This window comes from Malaclemys terrapin, chromosome 2 (assembly GCF_027887155.1).
Source record: "Malaclemys terrapin pileata isolate rMalTer1 chromosome 2, rMalTer1.hap1, whole genome shotgun sequence".
Classification (NCBI taxonomy): Eukaryota; Metazoa; Chordata; order Testudines; family Emydidae; genus Malaclemys; species Malaclemys terrapin.
In genome coordinates, this window is record NC_071506.1 from 119,704,749 (window position 1) to 119,721,422 (window position 16,674).

Sequence of the window (16,674 nt, forward strand, 5' to 3'; positions counted from 1 at the left end):
CACCCACCCCCCATGCTCCCCTCCCCCTCACAAGCTGGAGGTACATGATTTCTCCAAGAAATCTTTCCTTCCTCCACCCCAGGACATTTGACAGCTGCAGATCTGAGCCCAATGGAAAAGATTGTAAAGTTGTCTGTCTACAATCCTGAGGAAACAAACAATTGTTTTTGTTGTAGAAAGAAAATGTGTTTTTTAGGAGAGGAAAAAGAGAGGACAATACTGCAGTAAAGTGCTTGACACCAATAAGCATTCTCCACATATTTAACCTGGTAACCAGAGCTAGCTATCCCAAGAGATAATTAAATGTTAGCCAAAGAAGGCCAGCTGGAAAGTTCAGATGATCTATCTTTGGACCATTAATGTTGGTTGTTGGGTCAGGCTACATCCAAAAACACCCACAACTGAAAATTGACGTATTTCTTCTAGAACTGAAAGTGGCACATTAAGTACACCCTGAGGATTTGGGGAATGTTCCCCACTACAAAAAAAAAAAAAATCACATTTTTTCCATGTGCAGACAGCAAAGAACATATACTTCGATGAGAACTTATTTTCTCCATAATAATATGCACAATACCAGCAGCTACAGTACAATACAAAAGGACCCTGACACTTTAAACTTACCCCCTGAAATATTTGTTCTCTCAGTGGAATGAACTGAAATCACTGGAGAGCTGAAAACCTAAATTCTGGGAATGAACTGCCCACAATGTTTTACTGACTCCTTTTCAGATGAAAAGAGTTATAGTACAGTGAGGATGTTACCACACAGACATAATAATACCATTCACTGTTTTGGCTTCTGATGTAAATTGAACCATTCTGGTTTGTTGTTGTTTTTTTTTAAAAAAGGTCCTCATTAAATTTTAATGATCTGTTTTAAGGTATTTTTTCCCTGTTAAAATTAAAAATGAGTATGTTACACAGCCTTCACAGAGCATGGTGAATTATTCTAAGATTCATGAAAATCTGCAAATCAGAGTTTAGATAATAAAGGGAAAATGACTAAATTATTTTAGATGAGGCTGGTAGCACCACCTATTATTAAGGTTGCCTGACACTTCCCATTCTAAGATGTAGTTTTCAGTTGCTTATAAACTTTCCAAACTTTAAATGTTGGGACTGAAATTTTCCATTCCTGGTGTCTGCTGTTTTATTTCGATTTTTGAATTTCAGCTAAAATGGTTTGGCTGTTTTCGAGAATGAGACTAGTGCAAAATATGTTGTTTTACCCATGTTAAAAAAATTTGGTGAGTTCTTACTAGAAAAGCTGTAGCTTGTCCATGGATCAGGAACAGGTACTTGAAATATAGGGGCTCCAGGGTAGCCTTTGGGTCAGGTAGGTTGCCATGAAAATTCCCAAATTAGGCCATGTTATAAACCTTTGAACATTTGCAGTTTGTACATGTTCAGTAGACACTTGCCAATGCTTCACAGTGTAATTCCCAGAAGATTCTGTTCTCACTGAGCATGCTCCAGCCTAGGGCTGAATAAGGCTTTCACTGCAATTGCAGCTCTTGGCTGATTTGGATTGTGCTGCCCAACCAGTACCAGTTCCCTCCTCGCTCATCAGCCAATCTGTTTCTGTCCCCCACTCTGGCCTCCAGTAGCCCGCATTCCATGTCCCATTTGGCTCCCAGTCCCAATATCCCTCCCTTATCCAATATCAATGCCTCCCTACACCTCCAGTCGAGGGGAGCACTTGGTTTGGAGAATCTGGAAGCAATACAAAGCACTGGGAACTTGACTAAAACTCACGTTAAGAAGTTTGGCTTGTTTTCACTCCTGTGAAATATTATCCATTGCTAATGAGTAAATATAGACCTACAGCACATATTCAATCTATCTTGAAAAGCACAAAGCACTGAAGATGACTAAATCATCATATTATACAGTCATATTTTACAAAATACTCTGTTCTGATTTTTCTCATATTTTCTCCTAACTCCTGTAGTGAGCATATGAATAATTCCTAAGCAGGGACCCAAAATTTCATTTTTATTTGTTCTATTCCAAATCTCTGAGCACTGCTGAAAATCAAATATGTTAAAAGACTACTGTATTCACATTTTAAAAGATATTACATTCTAGTTAATAATGAAATAATAGGTTAGTCTCAAAATATGACAATTTCTCAAGCTTGAAACTTTATACTTGAAAGAAGCCTTTAGTCTAACCTCTCCATCACTCCAGCTGAATTTTAAGACCACCGGTGTAACAAGACCACTTAGAAAACCACAGGGGTGGCCTTGATAATAATACACATATAGTTGTTGAGGCACAGGAAACTAAACCAGATGGTTTTGCTGAGGAAAGCACTTCTGTTGCTTTATAAAACAAAAAAATCTAATAGGTCAAACACAAAAATGCAGATATGGTGAAACGGAAAGCTAAATGGGAGATTTATGTAAATAAGAAATAAACTTGTTTTCTGTATTATATTTCCATCCACTTAAAAAAATGGCTGTAGGAAAACAAAGGAAGGGGAGCATGGTACAGTAGTTATGAAATAGATCAGTATCGTTTTCTTAAAAAAAATATATTAGCAACACTTACAGTAGGCAGTGCTGCAGAGCTTTGAAAATTAATGCCATATGATTTGTATTAGACAGAGCACCTACATAATATCATTAAAACCCCTTTCTTGCCTCATTTATGTGCTTTAAAATACAGAGCCTATTCATGTCTAAAGTAACTATGGCCCAAGTTCTTCCTTCTTCCACTTCTTATTACCAATCAATCATCCCAGCCCCCTGCCTCCACAAAATGTAAGAAAGCAGCTAATAGAAGCAACTTTAGGTTCTTCCCCTTGCCAGGAAAAAACTCTGAACCCATAGCTTCTTAATTCCTTTTGTATTCCACACTTCAGAAGTTGCCTACAATCACATCTTTTAAAAACATTTTCTTCATTACCAGGGGGCTTATAGCCAAAAACCAGGCAATTTTTTTCAGTAACTGAGTGTGCCACACTCGAGTTAAATCCAGAAGACAGCATGTCACTGTGTTGGGGGCTATGGTCATCTGCATGGGAGAAGGACTTAGGGCTCCGATTCAGCCAGCATGCCATGCCGATACCCCATAGAGAACCTATTTCATGCTGCCTTCTTATTCTCCATAATCTGAGCGGCTTTTTTTTCTTTTAAGGCCCAGATTCTCAAAGGTATTCAGGTACTTAAATCTCTAATTATTATGCAATGGCCTGAACAACATGTATTGAAGATAAGTGATGGGCTCCTGTCTTTGCAGAATCTGAAATAAGAACTCTGGATGCGTGAACTGCCCCATTTATCTCTGAGTGTCCTAACTCAGATACCCATTGATAACAATGTTGACATTTCTCTGCTCCATTAAAGCATGTAAGAAAGGAGAAGGATCATACTGTGCAGATCTGAAGAATCTACTGGGAGTGACAGCTCACTTTGGCCCCACAAGTGAGCGGACTTGGTCCCATTTTTTCACCATGCCCCATTCAAGAAGTAGCCAAATCCAAGTAGCCTAGCAGAACCTAATGGGGCATCTAAGCCCCCCACTCCCGCAAAGCTCAAGAAGACAAGTAGGACATAGAAGCCTCACACAGGGGAAGCTATGCATGAGTAGGCCAGCAGAGCCCATATGTATATCTGGGATAATCATTAAGGGAGCCAAGCCAAAAGAATCAAGAGAACCTGTGTGATCATATTCTAAAAATCTGTGCAACCTACTGTGATTGGCATCCCATGGGGGTGGAGCTTATTTTGCAGGTGGAGTTTAGAAGAATACCTACCACCATTTTCCCCTCCCCAATCTGTCCCAGAGTACAGTGGAAGCCAGGTATTTAATAATGTGCTAGGTATTATGACTTTGAGGATCTTCTATCAGTGTGATTTGGGTGTAACTGAATAAAATGCTTATAGCTGTACAAGTATTTAATAAAGCCTTAGCATCCACTCAGAGGGAGAGACTTGGCACCAGTAGAAGCCACTTTCAGCAGCACAGGGTGGTCTCTCTACCCACCATGCTGCTGGTGTAGCGAGGATTATGGGGGAAGTATGCCCTCCCCTCCTAGCAGTGGAGTAGATCATTGCCCTTTACAACCTCAGAAGCCCAAATGTCACTAGGTCCAGCCTTTGTTAACTGTTGTGTGGGGGTAGAAGAGTGACAGTTAAGTGGGGAAAGTGTTGAAAAGGGGTTAAATAATGGGAATAGCACTTCAGCCCTGGTTCACAGGGACACCGGACCATATGCTCCACAAATGATCAATGGACTTTGATACCTGCAGGGACTTATCCCTTCCCCTGGACAGCAGTAGAGAGAGCAGACGACTTTGACCCCAGTATCCTTCCAGTCTCACAAGCGTGCAGCAGATATGCCATGGGGAGACGGTCTCATGTGGAGGGAGACAGACAGACAGACAGCTACACATTGTTAGTCTATGTAAATGTGTGATCTTATTACTGTTGCCTTGGTCCTTCCTCTCCCTTTCCCTCTTATGGTTATGCTGAACTGCTGCGGTTTTTTATCCGATTGTACGCTCTCTTGGACAGGGTATGCGTTTTTACAAAACCCAGCACAATGGGGTCTTGATCCTGACTTGGACCTTTTGGCACTACTGCAGTACAAATACTAATAAATAATAACAAAATCAATAACCAATTTATAATAAGGCTAATCTCTGTCAAACTAGCGCTGATCAGGAATTTTCCAACTTAAAGAGCAGCCTTTTAATTAAGAAATTAATAACAATATGTTAAGAGGAGAAATTAAATTTAAACATAACGGGAAAACAAATAAACAAGTACATTGATTCTTCTGTTAATAAAGTTGAGGACATGTCTTAGAACACATTTGGATTTTAGTGTACCATTGAGCCTCCACGCATGTTTTCTTCTAACCAAACGTTTCTTGTTTTTCCTTTCCTTTTTCTTGTTTTTAATGGGATTGGATTTTTAATTGTGGAGTCACCCACCATAATTAAAAAAAAAAAGATGAAAGATTTGGAAATTAGTTTTTCTTTTCTCACTTTTAAAAACAAAACAAAATACATCATTGATGCGGGGGAAGATCTACTTTCCATTTGGTGAGCAGCAGAAGTGCTTATGTGTGTCTGAGGTTTCGTCTGGCAATTAACATGAAAGATGGCAAATTAACCTTCTGCAAGAACAAACTGGGCTCTAGCACAGTTAGCCAACTGTTTATTTGCATGGCTCAAAGATGCAATGGAAACAAATGTGGTGGTGAATGATGATGTCAAGATTAGAAGAGCGAGAATTCTGTATGGAGAACTTTTCTAAGTTACTTTTCCTTTCAAGTGTATCTCCAATTATCAGGTGTTAAAGTGGATAGTCCATTCAAGTGATTCTCAAATGTTAGCGAACCACTTCTTAAGACACTAACCTCTTCCAACCTTGATTCCACACCTTCCCTGCAACAACTATAGTGCTAGGTCACAAGAAAAAGTAGCATTAAGATAGGATTAAGGTAGCAAGATGGAAAACAAACACTTTGTAATGTGATGGGATGTGATTGCTTAGTTACAGCCTCCCCATCTCTACTGTTCATTTCTGCTCCCTAGTTGTGCAGCTTTGCATTTATTAGACCCAAATCTCCCCTCATTGTTCTTATTTTTCTGAGTCACTTTGCAATTTGGTTCTGTCCTCTAGGCATCCTGTCCCTCCAATTTTGATGTTGTTAGTATTATTTGATCATGACTAAATTAATGTACCCACAATAAAAAATCCAAAGCTACAAATCATGAAACAAAAGCACAGGATAGTGGGATGTGCTTCTTTTTTTTGGAGCTCAGTTGGTTGAAAAAAGCCTGTACAAAGTCTAAGAGTATTCTGGACAGGATTACTATGGTCACAAAGCATTACTGCTTTAAATCGGACTGATGCTTCCTCACTGTGTCAGAAAAATCTCAGAACACCACCTCTCTAGACAATAGTTTGAGATCAATCAATCTATCTAGGCTATTATAACAGTACCCATCATTGTAGTATCTGAGCACCTCCCAGGAGTTAATAACCAAAAAATCACAATAAGCCTATAGTCTATTTCTCCACTGCTGTATTCTGTTCTATATGTGATTCTGCATTCATGCAGGTGGGCCAAATAGTAAATGAAAATGGAAGCAGAAATCACCACATTAAAAATAAATGTGAATGTTAAGTGTTTCCTAAAACAATGCATTATTCACTTGAGTTCAAGCATCCAATCTTCAAAAGTAATCTTATTTACAGATCTTGTTTGCTCTGTACATATTTGTATATAATCTATAGGTAATAAAGAAATAAAGAAAGAATTAAACATTTTAAATAAAATTTCTACTCGGCACTGATGAAGCCTTAGCTGGAGTAGGATCTCCAATTCTGGGCACCATGCTTTAAGAAAGATGGGGCCAAACTGGAGAGAGTCCAGAAGACAGCTACAAAAATCATAAAAGGTTTAGAAAACCTGACCTAGGAGTAAATGTTTACAAAACTGGGCATGATCAGTCTTGAGAAAAGAAGACTGAGGAGGGCTTGCTAGCAGTCTTCAAATATATAAATGGCTGTTATAAAGAGGATGGTGATCAATTTCTACATGCCCACTGAAGGTAGGACAAGAGGTAAGAGGCTTAATTTGCAGCAAGGGGGATTCAGCTTAGATATAAGGAAAACTTTCTAACTATGAATAGGCTTCCAAGGGATGCTGTGGAATCCCTGTCATTGGAGGTTTTTAAGAACAGGTTGGATAAACGCCTGTCAGGGATGGTCTAGGTATATTTGGTCCTGCCTCAGTGCAGGGGTCTGGTTTAGGTGTCTTGAGGTCCTTTCCAGCACTAAAGTTCTATGATAGTTTAAGTGGCACTCTTCAGTCAACAAACACACACAGGTGGTCACTTAGTTCAGATGAAATGTAAAACCAAGCTCTTGACCACTTGTCCCACACTGATGTGTCAACAGAAGGGCTTTTAGAACAAATTGATAAATTAAACAGTATGAAGTCACCAGGGCCAGATAGTACCCACTCAAGAGTGCTGAAAGAACTCAAATATGAAACTGCAGAATTATTGACTGTAGTATGTAACCTATTGCTGAAACAAGCCTCTACACCAGATAACTGGAAGGTAGCTAATGTAATAAGATTTTTTAAAAGGGCTCCAGCGATGATCCTGGCAATTACAGGTAGGTTAGCCTAACTTCACTACCAGGCAAACTGGTTGAAACTATAGGAAAGTACAGAATTATCAGACACAGATGAAAATGATATGTTGGGGAAGAGTCAACAAGGCCTTTGTAAATGGAAATCATGCCTCACAAATCTATTAGAATTCTTTAAGGGTGTCAACAAGCAGGTAGGTCAGGGTGATCCAGTCAATATAGTCTACTTGGATTTTCAGAAAGCCTTTGAAGGTCCTCACTAAAGGCTCTTAAGGAAACAAAGTCATGGGATAAGAGAGAAGGTCCCCTCAAAGATCAGTAACTGGTTAAAAGATAGAAAACCAAGGGTAGAATAAATGGGTAGAATAAATGGTCAGTTTTCATAATGGAGAGAGGTAAATAGCAGGGTCCCCCAAGGATCGGTACTGGGGTCCATGATGTTCAACATATTCATTAATGATCTAGAAAAGGGAGTGAACAGTGAAGTGGCAAAGTTTACAGAGGATATAAAATTATTCAAGAAAGTTAAGTTCAAAGCTGACTGCAAAGAGTTACAGGGGGATCACAAAACTGGGTGACTGGGCAACAAACTGGCAGATGAATTCAACATTAATAAGAGTAACGCCCATTGAAAAAAATAATTCCAACTACACATATATAACGATGGATTCTAAATTAGCTGTTACTATGCAAGAAAGATTTTGGAGTCACAGTGGATAGTCCTCTGAAAACTTAACCTCAGTGCAGTCAAAAAGGCTAAGAGTGTTAGAAACTATTAGGAAAGGAACTGAAAATAAGACAGAAAATATAACACCATTATATTAATCCATGGGGAGGCTGCACCTTGAATAGTGTGTTGAGTTCCGGTCACCCCATCTCGAAAAGTATATAGTGGAACTGGCAAACATTCAGAGAAGGGCAACAGAGATGACCAAGGATATGGAACAACTTCCATACGAAGAGAAACTATAAAAGACTGGGACTGTTCAGCTTAGACAAGAGATGATTAAGTGGGGATGTGACAGAGGTCTATAAAATCATGAATGGTGTGAAACCAGGGATTACCCTATGACATTAATAGGCATCAGGTTTAACAGAAACAAGAAGAAATACTTTTTCACACAATGCAATTAACCTGTGGGAGTCATTGCCATGGGATGTTGAGATAGCCAAAAGTATAACTGGGTTCAAAAAAGAATTAGGTCCATCAATGGATGATAGCCAAGATGGTCAGGGACATAATCTCATGCTCAGGGCAACGCTAAACCTCTATTAGAAACCAGGAGGTGAAGACTGGTGTACCTCTCCAAAACTGCCCTGTTCTTCATGTTCCCTTTGAAGCTCTGGTATTGGCCATTATTGGAGACAGGATATTGGGCTAGATTGACCTTACGTCTGACTCAGCATGGCAGGTCTTGTGATCATTACAGCGATCTCGCAGCATTTAAAGTGTAATAGTATTAACTCAGGTGTCCAACCTGTGTAACTGCTTTCCATCGACCTATTTTTCTATATAGATTTAAATGTAGAAGGCATTCTTCTTCAAATCCTCTTCGAACTGTTGTACAATGAAGCTGTTGCACAGCTGAAAAGAAGCCATGTTTCTGCCAAGAGGTGGCTACATTTGAGTAGAAGGTGAGTAATCTCAGTTTCAATGGATAGAGTACTTTGGGATTTACAGTTTCTTTAATATGATAACTATTATTGCTGCCATGTCACGTTAGTCATAATTTGGATGGTTATATTTTATTCACCATATGAATAAACACTATCTGAAAGGGCATATATGAATTCCTTTTTCTTGGATGCAACATATCTTTGTTTGTTCCAAGGTATTTCAAATATTTGAACTGGGGAACAAAGGGATATTCTAGCATAAACAAACATGTATTTTCTTTGGAAATTGTTATTTTTTAAAATAAAAATGCTTCAGGGTGAGGCTCACATCTACATTTTACTGTGGCCAACAGGTCTTTAAACTGTTAGAGAAAAACTAAGTCAAAAGGGGTACGACCACTAGTACATGCACATGTAAAAAAGATACTTCGCCAGCAAGTAAGCATCAAGAATTTTATGAATGTGCAGTATCTGTTCCGGACAAAAGACCACAATCTATCAAACCTTTCTCCTGAAGGTTCATGCAAGCCCGTGTCTCACAATTACTGCACCTAGATGGCAGTGATAAGATAATCAGTGCAATGGATCACCACATCAATCAGGGCAGACAGGATCTGATTTCAAGATCAAATTGACTTAATAGAGCAATCAGTTATCCTGGCTCAAGAGAGCTGACAGAAAAAAACGTTACAGACTTCATATATATAAATACTCTTGAGTACTTGGAAGGGTCAACAATATTTATCCTGCTGTTCAACAAATAGAAATCCCAACACCTGGAAATTAAGAATGGCCCTTTAACTTATGTCCATAACATTTGTTTCAAGTGATCTGACTATGAGGAGGAAAGCAAGAATTTAATTAAGAGTGTAGAAGGGAAAAGAATCATTTAAAATTGGGGCAAACAACAGAAGACGGTAGAATACCCCTTCATAAGCGAAGACGTGTGTCAGCTGGTGAGGGATCTCATATATCATATTCTACAGATAGATATAATTGACATTCCTTTTATTACTTAAGGACAATTCCTGCAGTCCTTACTCTGGTGAAACACCCACTGACTTTTGCTGTGCCTGAGTAAGGACTGCAGGATTTGTCACAAAAAAGAATGCTGAGAAAAGCAGATTGTGGCAAAATGTACCATGGAAGACAACTCGTATCATTAACATTCCTTGAAAGCAACGATGCAGAATCAGCGGCATCTTGGCCAACAGTTTGGTTGGACAAAAGTTCAATTTGACTATATTATTTCCTGCTGTGAAAGTGGTGCTAGGGAGTCTTTTACAAGACAGTACCATGCACAAAATACAAGAAAAACTAAAAGTAAGATATTTCTATATTGTTTAAATATATATACACACATATAGGAAGAAGGGGAGAGATTCCCCTTCACAACAGTACTAGGAGGCGGCTGCCTACACTAAGAATACATTCTAGTGGATAGAATGGCATATAGAGGAACCATGAACAAAAGTCCAGTTAACACCAATGGGAGTTATAAACCTAACATCGCTGTGAAAAAAGACACCTTAGTATGAATACCTAGATTTTGCTATTTTAAAATACTTAAAATGGACTAAAAAAGTAACTTTGATAAATGGCCAAGTGTATTTCCTGTTGATTTTAAATCACAAACATCATCAATATCACATTACTAAGCTATGATGGTTCTATTTAAATGGTTTCTTAGTATGTCTGATGGTACTGTGGGCCAGCTGTAATCTATTCTATTGCATCAAGTATCAGGGGGTAGCCATGTTAGTCTGTATCTACAAAAACAACAAGGAGTCTGGTGGCACCTTAAAGACTAACAGATTTATTTGGGCATAAGCTTTTGTGGGTAAAAACCTCACTTCTTCAGATGCATACAGTGAAAGTTACAGATGCAGGCGTTATATACTGACACATGGAGAGCAGGGAGTTACTTCGCAAGTGGAGAACCAGTGTTGACAGGGCCAATTCAATCAGGGTGGATGTAGTCCACTCCCAATAATGCATGCGGAGGTGTCAATTCCAGGAGAGGAAAGGCTGCTTCTGTAATGAGCCAGCCACTCCCAGTCCCTATTCAAGCCCAGATTAATGGTGTTAAATTTGCAAATGAATTTTAGTTCTGCTGTTTCTCTTTGAAGTCTGTTTCTGAAGTTTTTTTGTTCAATGATAGTGACTTTTAAATCTGTAATAGAATGACCAGGGAGATTGAAGTGTTCACTTACTGGCTTATGTATGTTACCATTCCTGATGTCCTGATTGCTGGCACATGATGGCATATATAACATTAGTGGATGTGCAGGTGAATGAGCCCTTGATGGTGTAGCTGATGTGGTTGGGTCCTCTGATGGTGTCGCCAGAGTAAATATGGGGACAGAGTAGGCAACGAGGTTTGCTACAGGGATTGGTTCCTGGGTTGGTGTTTCTGTGGTGTGGTGTGTAGTTGCTGGTGAGTATTTGCTTCAGGTTGGGGGGTTGTCTGTAAGCGAGGACAGGCCTGCCTCCCAAGGTCTGTGAGAGTGAAGAATCATTTTCCAGGATAGGTTGTAGATCGTGGATAATGCGCTGGAGAGGTTTTAGCTGGGGGCTGTATGTGATGGCCAGTGGTGTTCTGTTATTGTCCTTGTTGGGCCTGTCCTGTAGTAGGTGATTTCTGGGTACCCGTCTTGCTCTGTCAATCTGTTTCCTCACTTCCCCAGGTGGGTATTGTAGTTTTACAAATGCTTGATAAAGATCTTGTAGGTGTTTGTCTCTGTCTGAGGGGTTGGAGCAAATTCGGTTGTATCTTAGGGCTTGGCTGTAGACAATGGATCGTGTGATGTGTCTTGGATGGAAGCTGGAGGCATGTAGGTACGTATAGCGGTCAATAGGTTTCCGGTATAGGGTGGTGTTTATGCGACTATTACTTATTTGCACTGTAATGTCCAGGAAGTGGATCTCTTGTGTGGACTGGTCCAGGCTGAGGTTGATGGTGGGGTGGAAATTGTTGAAGTCCAGGTGGAATTCTTCAAAGGCCTCCTTTCTGTGGGTCCATATGATGAAGATGTCATCAATGTAGCGCAAGTAGAGGAGGGGCACTAGGGGACGAGAGCTGAGGAAGCGTTGTTCTAAGTCAGCCATAAAAATGTTGGCATACTGTGGGGCCATGTGGGTACCCATAGCAGTGCCACTGACTTGAAGGTATAAGTTGTCCCCAAATCTGAAGTGGTTGTGGGTGAGGACAAAGTCACAAAGCTCAGCCACCAGGCGTGCTGTGGCCTCATCAGGGATACTGTTTCCTGACAGCTTGTAGTCCATCCTCATGTGGAATATTGGTGTAAAGTGCTTCTACATCCATGGTGGCCAGGATAGTGTTTTCAGGAAGAACACCAATGCATTCTATTGCATGTTTATGAAGTGTTCTGGTTTTGTTTTACTTTTTCTATTGTTTTATTAAAATCAATATCAAAATGTGGCAACCAGCTTCCAGCATAAAGCTGGCCCCAATTCAGAAAGTGCTTAAGCTCTTGCTTAGTTATAAGCATCTGAATAGTCTCATACCTAAATGCTTTGTTGACTGTATCCAATATTAGCATCTTCCCTGCCCCCAAACATTGACAGATTTATAAAGAAGGCAAAGGAGAATGTTTCTTCACATTTGCAGACACTGTAGAAAATCTAAACAGGTTGTAAATTACAGGTCATTAAAACTTTACCCTGGTTTGAAATTTGACTTTTGTCTAATACTTATTTATTTCTAGGCTTTCTATTGCAATCACCAATTTTGTATCTAAGCATTTCATAAACATGAACACATTTGTCTGTACAATGCCCCTATGAAGCAGGGAAGTATTATTATCCCCATACATAGATCAGTAGCTGGGGTGTTGATGTGGAGTTGTGGGGGAGACAGCATTAGGATGTGATGGTAATTTGTGAAATCTATATGTAAAACTTCTGAATGCTGGTTGATGTTATGAAGTTGTTATAAAATTGTTGTATCTGGGAATGCCTTCACTTGGATGTGGAATCCACTTTTTGCTGACAGGGGGTGAAGCGCATACCTACCAGACCAGGAAAAATGGCTACAACTGCAGTGGGGACCAAACAATGGCTATGTGACGGAGCTTGGCTGAAGCTAGTCTCTCCACCTTGTTTACAGTGATGGGGAGGCAGAGAGTGGAAAATTCCCAAGCAGGACAAAGAGACGGTGCAGGGGTTTAAAAAAGGATTCACAGGAGGAACAAAGAATGAAGGCTTTTCAAGGGACAGGAAGATTTGGGCAGGAGAGAAGAAGAAATGGGTATGCTTTAGTAGCAGTGGGGGCCTGGTTTAACTGAGGGACCAGCCAAGGTCAGAGAAAGCTAGTGGAGCAAGAAAGAGTCCACATTCTAAAGAGAAGTCATATGTTGCAGGGGAAGGATCCTGGACACTGCAGAAGACTCTGCCCAACTCAAGGAACTCTCCAGAGTGGACCTGAGGCAGGGCAATGTGTATAGGTGTGATTATTATTTTATATAGGACTGTGTATTTCTCATGCTACCTAAGTATAGAGCAATGGTGTTACAGAATCCTTTGCAAAATCTGTTTACTTTCACTATCACATGCCCCTGTGAAGAGGTAAATTGTAACCCTTCGATCGGATTCTGGGGAAAACATACGAGTGCTGAGGAGCATAGCACTAGTTTCAGAGCCTAAGCAATTGGACTGTGGAGTCCCCATTGCCAAAACGAGCATCTGACATGAGGTCTACATCTAGAGTACATGCCTAGAGACCCAAAGTCAGGAACCATACCTAAACTATGCCCAGGCCCAGGAAGTAAAGGGTATGTGGGATTCAGTATTTGGATCCATTCATAGAAGTCTACAGAGTGTCCAACTGGGGGAGCGCAACTAGGTCGGTGACACTGGAGTTGGGTAGTTAGCTCTGTCCGATTGGAGTGCTTTTCTTCTCTGCACCTCTCCTGCCTGCGCAACATTTAACTTTGCGCTGCACTGCCCAGCCCCAGAACACTATGCCAAAGGGGTTATAAGAGAGGAGGGGAAAGCTCCATTATAGAACTTCTTGGAAAAGGCGAACTCACTTTCTCTCTAGGGCAGCTTTACAACGAGGTTGTGTTCTATTTGCAGAATATCCTATTGCAACTTTACAAATAAACATGTCTCTCACTTCCCATACAATGAGACTTTTTTAAGGTTTCACTTGCCTATATCCCTTCATGATTTTAGCGTTAACAGTATTTGGCGGCTGGGAAATAAAAAGTTAGCAATGGATTGATGGGTACTTTCTCGGCGCTCTAAGTTAAATGTTTGTGAGAACCTGAATTAATTTAAATTAAGACTCTCTTGGGGTGGCGGTGAGAGGAAATTTGTATAATGCGTTGTGTTTTTCACATGGTATAGGAATGAGTCATAGACTGTTAAGTGCTTACTATTGTACTAGTGTTTGAAAATATCTAGCAGATGGTTTATTGTAACGTTCTGCATAAAAGGTATAAATTAACCTCGCAAAACAAAACAGCACACAGAAGATTCATACATCAACAGTGTTGAAATATTACTTCCCCTCCTTCCCCCACTTGGTGGTATTGATTGCTATTCATAATATAATCCGAAATTCCTCCCACCAATTTACATTCAGACAAATATTAACTTCATTGTAATTAAAAGGGTCAATTACAAGTTAAAAATCAGATGTTTTAAAAATATTTTGTATCCATCACTAATATTTTAGTTGAAAACTGACATTTAAAAAAAATCACATTTACTTTTCACTATTTGCTCTTACTTGTGTTTTGCTCTGTTTGGACAATAAAACTAGATGAAGGAGTTACACTCTTTTTTTGAACAAATTACATTTTCAGGTTTTCATCCATAGCACAATGCTCCAACGTCTGATTTGCAATCACTGTAGGTGGAAGTTTAAGTACCAACCAATACTGGTGAAATTATAAACAAACAAAAACACCACCCCCCAACATTAGTTTTTTCTTAAACCTTTTTAAAAACGTCTACAAGTTACGCTCTGATTCAACAAGGTATTTCACCATGTGCCTAATTTTTAAGCATGTGAGTAGTCCCACCTCAATGGGACAGCTACATGTTTCAATTTAGGCATGTGCTTAAATACTTTACTGAATTGGGAAGTAACTTACACAAGATCATAATGTAAGATCAGTAGAATACCTGCAATTAGAACTCCAGAGTCCTGACTCCTAGTCCTAGCCTCTGATTACTAGACAACACTTCGTACCAATACCCACACCAGTAAATATAGGATGAAATCTGTCCCCATTGAAGTGGGACCAGGAATTTAACCCATAATATTTTATAAAACAAGTATGAATGTATTCATAGTTTTATTATTATTATTATTCCTAATCAAGAAGTAAAGAGAAAGAAAAGACATCATGGGGTCTACCCTACAGGCATACATTACTCATATTAGCATCAATGGGATTTAAAATTAAATATAGAGAGGATACTATTGATCTGAATGTATTCAATTGTACATTTAAGGAATCTCACAAAATGCTTATAAATATGATCATTCTTTCTAACATTATACAGCATATTTATTCTAATGATGTTAAATATCTAGTCCATTAAAGCCTGGAATAGTTTATTTCTATTTTAAAGTTATTCTCTTTTTTAGCCATTATAAGAATGGAAGTAACCATATTTTAAATATATTTAGAGAAGAACTAATAAGTCTCCCATTAGGCAAAGGGATCCCGCTAATGAGATACTCAAGATGAATTCTATCCTAGTGAGAAATTCTTTCCAGAAGATTTTGGAACAGCCCCAAAAACATATGAATGAAAGATCTGGAATGCCGCTTACATTACCACTGTGTGTCCTTGATGGAGACTCCAGCTGAGAACTTTCTATCGGGTGGTTTTGCTGAATAAGATGAGGGGTTTTGTTTTTTTAGCTTTTTGTATTTTTTAAGGTTTGCACATAGGTCATCCTAGGTAGAATTTGATGAATGTAGACCAACCTGTGCCCTTAGTAAAACCACTGAGTCACTGCATCCAACCTTGCTCCATTAAACACAAAGAGTCTTGCTATTGATTTCAGCAGGACCAGGATTTGGCCTACTGAGTACAATAGAATTCCTCTGGATTTATACGAGTATAGAAGAGAGTGGAATTCAGTCCTGAATAGTCAGATTGAAACTCAATTTATATATTTTTCTTTGGATATTTTACTCTAATAACTGTTTTAATGTTCTGATGCTAATTTCTGTTTTATGCCATTTTTATTTTAAAAAATTAAAAGCTTGTTAATTGTGGAAAGTTATGTTTTACTTACAAATAACAGAGCTGAGATGCTTTGTCCCATAGATTTTGTTAATAATTTTCTATCTGCTATAAAATGTTGTGTATAAAAATTATTTTAAATTATATCTGGAAAATATATCAGGAAGATTTCCCGGGTTAATTAACCATGCTAAGGTCCCAAACAGAAAATGATATCCAAGCAGATGGACTCTTACTCACATGAAATAGCATACCAACATCAAGGACTCCTAGCAGGCATATGCATTGCAGAACTGGGGCCCAACTTTACAGTCCAGCTGGCCAAATTCTACTTCTCCACTCACCTGAGGTAATGGCTTGGATGCATATATAATGTTTTTCCCTATTTTTATCGTCATCATCAAGAGGGTTGGTAAGGTACCATGCTTTCCTCACAAGACAATATTTAAATTGCTAATCTATTTTAGTCTTACTGGTAGCTTCTTTTAATTGCTTAAGTCAAGGTCAAAAAGCTCAAAAATTAATAAAAAAACCAAAGAATTAAGGGTGCTATTTTGGTATTAACTTTGTAATTTAAGAAACACAAACAACAATCTTCTTTTTGTATCACACCAATGAATATGGAAGCCAGATCTGATTTCCCAGAGAGAAATGATTAAAAGCCAGAAATAGCCCAATGACCCCAGGAAATCTTTGAGAGGCAAAAT

At 39.0% G+C, this 16,674-nt stretch overlaps 1 protein-coding gene across 1 annotated transcript in view; it reads right to left on the minus strand.

The window, feature by feature from the left end:
* The window catches only part of GMDS (GDP-mannose 4,6-dehydratase), a 563,918-nt gene that overhangs the window by 257,046 nt on the left and 290,198 nt on the right, over positions 1-16,674 (minus strand). The window lies entirely within an intron of this gene.